Source organism: Coregonus clupeaformis, chromosome 28 (genome assembly GCF_020615455.1).
Source record: "Coregonus clupeaformis isolate EN_2021a chromosome 28, ASM2061545v1, whole genome shotgun sequence".
NCBI classification, from domain to species: Eukaryota; Metazoa; Chordata; class Actinopteri; order Salmoniformes; family Salmonidae; genus Coregonus; species Coregonus clupeaformis.
In genome coordinates this window covers 28,249,112-28,255,111 of record NC_059219.1, presented here as the reverse complement: position 1 = coordinate 28,255,111, position 6,000 = coordinate 28,249,112, and the positions used below count along the sequence as shown (strand labels likewise).

At 39.9% G+C, this 6,000-nt stretch overlaps 1 protein-coding gene across 2 annotated transcripts in view; it reads left to right on the top strand.

Moving 5' to 3' along the window:
* Positions 1 to 1,530: 1,530 nt before the first annotated feature.
* Positions 1,531 to 6,000, top strand: part of LOC121543509 (transcription factor HIVEP3) — a 111,799-nt gene continuing 107,329 nt past the window's right edge. For both annotated transcript variants that reach the window (XM_041853418.2, XM_041853417.2), the window contains exon 1: positions 1,531 to 1,763. The gene's annotated coding sequence lies outside the window, so the exon portion shown is untranslated. The remainder of the gene's footprint in view (positions 1,764 to 6,000) is intronic.

The following is a 6,000-nucleotide window of genomic DNA, read 5'->3' as shown; positions in this document are numbered from 1 at the left end:
GGGGTCTGAATACTTTCCAAATGTTCTGTAAATGTCATAATTTAACTAAACGCAATCTATTAGCTTCCAAAATGTAAGTAGGTATATCTAGCTGCCCGATAACGCATTCTGATTGAATGGCTTGTCCTGCACTTTGTAAAAACTGAGAGTGCATGTTGGAAAAATATATTGGTTCCTTTCTAAACACAGCAATGTGAATGCAAAGAGGACTCGGTCCACAAAATAGTTAAAGTGAACTGGCAAAAGAGTTGAATTCTAATTCAAAGGGCAGTGTGAATACAAAGAGAACTGAGTTATTTTTTACCCCAGAGTTCACTTTAAAGAGGACTGAGATCGGTTCTTTTAAAGAGGACTATATGTGAAAACACCCTTAAATAGCAGAGACGTATACCAATATGTTATACCCTTTACGTTTTTGTCTAAAGTGCTAGGAAAGTGGTGAAAATGTCAGTTTGTAAAAGTTGAGACAAAAAGTAGTTGATGTGGTTACTAAGCTGTCATTTTGTTATCAGTAGCAGATAATTCTGTTCTGATTCCCGATTTGAATAGCAGAGAAGTTGACCAATATGTCATACCCTCTAAGTTTTTGTCTAAAGTTCTGTGAAAGTTGTAACAATTTCAGTTGTTTGGAAGTAGAGGAAGATTTCAAACGCTTTAACTTTTTGTTTAACTTGTTGGGAAAGTGTTCAGTCAGAGTAGCAGATTTTTGTCAAAAGTTGCATTGTTCATAGTGAATGGAATGTTGGAAGTCTGGGAGTTGATGATGTCACAATGGGACCTTTAGAATGCTGAAGAAATCCAATGAAAGTGAATGAAGATGGACAAAAAAGGGCAAAAAGTGTAATAGTTTAAAAGTATAAAAGATATCAAAAAGTTGTATGCACACACACTGGTCCTGACCGCTCTGTACATTTTAAAGTTTGAATGAGGTGTCTAGCTTAAAGCTGCAATTTTCAACTTTTTGGGTGACCCAATTCACATAGAAATGTGAGTTATAGATCTGTCATTCTCATTGAAAGCAAGTCTATGAAGCAATAGTAGATATGGTCTATGTGCGCTATTTCTATGATTCCCGTGATTAAGTTTCGTTTTTGTGTCTTTTACTTTTGGTTTTATACACCAGCTTCAAACTGCTGAAAATGCAATATTTTTGGTTATGGAAAATATATTTCCCAGTGATATAGATGGTACAATGATTATCTACACTATACTTGCTTGTTTTGTCACATAAACTGAAATTAGGTGAACTATTAGATTTTTTGCAACCAAGAAATGGTGGAGCGATTTCTGCACAGTGCATCTTTAAACGGTGTAAGAGGAGTAGTTCAAATAGTAATAATAAGAAGTATGATGAAAATTTAAAGTGGGGACTCTTGCTTTGCAAGCCCTATTAATAAGAAGTATGAAGAAGAAGTATGAAGTTCGGACTTTTGCTTCACAAGTCCCATCTAATTAAAATGTACTAGCAAGCCAGGCCAATGGGAGACGAGGAAAGGGGGCGGGATCCTCTTTCGGTCTCGTGCGGCGGCGCGGAGTTTTTGTGTAGCGCGAGATGGTGTTTTTGTTGTGGTAATTAGCTGAATGTGGCTTCGTAGTTCCAGTTTGACAAGGCATAGGGAAAGCCCCCCAGTTTGTTTCAGCTTGCCTTCAAGCAGTGCTGCAAGATCTGCCCTACACACACCGCGACACAGCCGAGGAAATGCGGAGTTCTGGCCCTTTCGCTACGGGATAAATGGCTGCAGCACCCACACCGTAGCACGCTGGTAAGTAGTGCTAAACCGTGTAACTTCACGTTATGTATTTTAGTCGTTCGAACGACCGAGTTAGTGAAGAATATGATGGCATTATGTCCAAGCTCTAGGAAATATGAAGAAATATGGCAGTTGTAGGCTAATGCTGTGAAGTTGAGGACTTTGGCACTCACTCTGTTTATTTTTCCAATATTTGGGCTGCTCAACATTCAAGTTGCCTAATCTCAGTGTAAAGTAGACAGTATTACATTGCTACTGTAACGGTATTGGAATTGTAGTACATGCCGTGAATTGAATTGCACTTCCTGACTGTCAAATCACAGAGTTTCTAAACCCAGATGCACAACATCGCAAGACTTTCGGGAACGCTTGCGAAAAAGACCAGGTCCAGGTTTGAGGAGTCAATTACAGTAATTCTTCCTTAGTTGTTAATTTTCTCGAAATCTAAAGGCACAGCCTTGATTCGAGCCAATGTCTTAAGTAGTTGAACACTCCAACCTCTTGAAGGTGACAAATGGGCACGTTTTCATTTAATTCAGAAACAACTTAATTTTGAAGGAGGGCCTTTAGTTTAAGGCATGCACATGCGCATTTCGGCGCGAGACGACCTTTAGACCCGATGATCGGGGATTTCTATTGGAGAAGCAGTTTCTGCCTATCTTCATACTGTACTGTCTTCCGTCAAATTCTGAATATGCTATGCTATTATAGATAGGAATTTTGAATGTGTTGTATTTTGACAGGCTAAAATAAGAATATGCTATATATTTGACATTTTTAGGCAATATTAGGGTATATTACAATTTTTTTGGTAATATAGCCTAATATCGTGCATTTCTAGTATAAATTGTGTGCATAAAATAATTGTGTGCTTAAACTCCAGCCATGCACACGTTTTTTTTTCTTGGCTACATTCTTGTGCAATGGGGAAAAAGAAGGATGGCAAAAATCGTTAGGCCTACCTGCCTTTATTCACCAACGTAAAGTCTGTCCATTTATATGAATTAATGTGCTAACTTGCTCAACATAGTCTTGATCATTGGAGTTGATCATGTTATACAGTGAATAATAGCCTAGAATAGTCTGTATAGGCCTACATCTGCCAAGATGCGATTTCTAGAAATAACATCTTGCAATGTGATAGCAAAGCATGCATTCATCCAGTTTTGGCTTACCTATATGCCAGTCATCTGTTGATGATGAATTCTGGAGAGCGCCACTGCCCAGAATGAAATTACGCATAGCCTAGTGATGGGCTGCTTTGTTGGGAAAGCTTGAGTCGATACTGTAGTGGGTCGCCTGTCTGAAAACACACATTACAATAATGCTGATCGTATTAGATCTCCTTCTTATACTGGTGATATGACATTTTCTGTGCATTAGTCATAGGACATGGTCAATATATTTGTTGTTATTGTCCGCGTTTGACGCGATGCGGTCATGGTTACTTTTTACGCACGTTAAAAGGTACTGCCATCAAGGGCATTTTGGGACAAACGTTTAGACAATACTGTAGGCCTACATGATATGCCCATGATATAAAAATATGTTTTGAATGAAATGCTGAAGCGTTTGCTTTGCAACGATCCCTTTTTTCCTTTATATTTTCTATTACCCCATATATTAATGGGTCATTACTCATTAGTGTGGGTAATTTTAAAATCTACATACATTTCTTACATTGTTTATACTGTCCTTCATTCAGAGAGAAGTAGCTTACTCTTTTGGAAGTTTAGAATTTTCACTGTTCATATTCCTAATAATCTCATACAGTTGAAGTCGGATGTTTACATACACCTTAGCCAAATACATTTAAACTCTGTTTTTCACAATTCCTGACATTTAATCCTAGTAAAAATTCCCTGTCTTAGGTCAGTTACGATCACCACTTTATTTTAAGAATGTGAAATGTCAGAATAATAGTAGAGAGAGTGATTTATTTCAGCTTTTATTTCTTTCATCACATTCCCAGTGGGTCAGAAGTTTACATACACTCAGTTAGTATTTGGTAGCATTGCCTTTAAAGTGTTTAACTTGGGTCAAATGTTTCGGGTAGCCTTTCACAAGCTTCCCACAATAAGTTGGGTGAATTCTGGCCCATTCCTCCTGACAGAGCTGGTGTAACTGAGTCAGGTTTGTAGGCCTCCTTGCTCGCACACGCTTTTTCAGTTCTGCCCACAAATGTTCTATAGGATTGAGGTCAGGGCTTTGTGATGGCCACTCCAATACCTTGACTTTATTGTCCTTAAGCCATTTTGCCACAACTGGAAGTATGCTTGGGGTCATTGTCCATTTGGAAGACCCATTTGCGACCAAGCTTTAACTTCCTGACTGATGTCTTGAGTTGTTGCTATATCCACATAATTTTCCTTCCTCATGATGCCATCTATTTTGTGAAGTGCACCAGTCCTTCCTGCAGCAAAGCACCCCCACAGCATGATACTGCCACCTCCGTTTTTCACGGTTGGCATGGTGTTCTTCAGCTTGCAAGCGTTTCCCTTTTTCCTCCATTTGGAAGAACCATTTGCGACCAAGCTTTAACTTCCTGACTGATGTCTTGAGATGTTGCTTCAAGGCCCTTCTCCCCCGATTGCTCAGTTTGGCCGGGCGGCCAGCTCTAGGAAGAGTCTTGGTGGTTTCAAACTTCTTCCATTTTAAGAATGATTGAGGCCACTGTGTTCTTGGGGACCTTCAATGCTGCAGACATTTTTTGGTACCCTTCCCCAGATCTGTGCCTCGACACAATCCTGTCTCAGAGCTCTACGGACAATTCCTTCAACCTCATGGCTTGATTTCTTTCTCTGACATGCACTGTCAATTGTGGGACCTTATATAGACAGGTGTGTACCTTTCCAAACCATGTCCAATCAATTGAATTTACCACAGGTGGACTCCAATCAAGTTATAGAAACATCTCAAGGATGATCAATGGAAACAGGATGCACATGAGCTCAATTTCGAGGCTCATAGCAAAGGGTCTGAATACTTATTTAAATAAGGTATTTCTGTTTTTTATTTTTAATAGATTTGCAAAAAAATCTAAAAACCTGTTTTGGCTTTGTCATTAAGGGGTATTGTGTGTAGATTGATGAAGGGAAAATTAATTTAATCAATTTTAGAATAAGGCTGTAACATAACAAAATGGTGAAAAAGTCAAGGGGTCTGAATACTTTCCAAATGCACTGTAGAAGCGTTCACAGCAACTGAGCCCAACTGTGCCGCGGGATCCAAAATCAAAAAGTATATAAAATCAAACTTTACAAGGAAACACCTTTACATAAACAAATACCGAGGTCTCTCGTTTAGCGTTCAACAACATACGTCGCGCTCAGATGAAGTAATTGCTTTTCACAATGCAGTGCTCCCAATACTAGCTAGCAGCAGTAGCTATCAGCAGTAGGATAGAATATGTATATCTGAAGAATACGTAGGATAAACTATATAGTAATTGACTGCAACCACCATGATGCAACATTCAAGAAGACACTCATTGTTTGACATGTGTTGATGTTGGACATGTGAGCCTTCTGTAGTGCAACTGGAAATATTTGGTGATCTGGCATCAGGCCAAACCACATGTTGGATATCTGGGAATGTCCAAGATGGCGTAGTAGTGCGGTCGTGTTCTTTGTTGTGTGTCCGTGTAAATAGCCTGTTTTTTGTATTTTTCGTACATATTTCCCTATCACACTTTTCATCCTTTTACTAAATATACTTTCCTGCAACCCGCCTCACTCAATGTGGAACGGATTCTATTATTTACTCACCTTTATCTAGAATCTCCAATTGAAACTAGCTAGCCAGCTAACTAGCTACTTGCTATTAGCCACCATTAGCGGTTTTCACCCAGAACATCGGATTTTCTGCCGGAATAACTGAATCACTGGACCCTAACACCGGATCGCAACTAGCTAGCCGCAACCTAATGGATGTTGCTGTAGGCTAATCACCACTGCCCCCGAAGCAAGCACCAGTTAGCCTTGAGCCAGGCCCATATCCCGGCTATCTACCTCTTTGTCTACCGGACGGGAGTAGCCAGCTAACTAGCTACTTGCTATTATCCACCGTTAGCGGTTTTTCACCATTGTCCGTGGCCTGCACTATCTACCAGCCAGCTCTAGCCTGGACTATTATCGGCCAGTCTGCACTGTCTGCACAGCGCGTTATCGACCCAGAACATATCGGATTTTCTGCCGGAATCACTAAATCACTGGACCTTTAACACCGGATCATCGCATCTAGCTAGCTG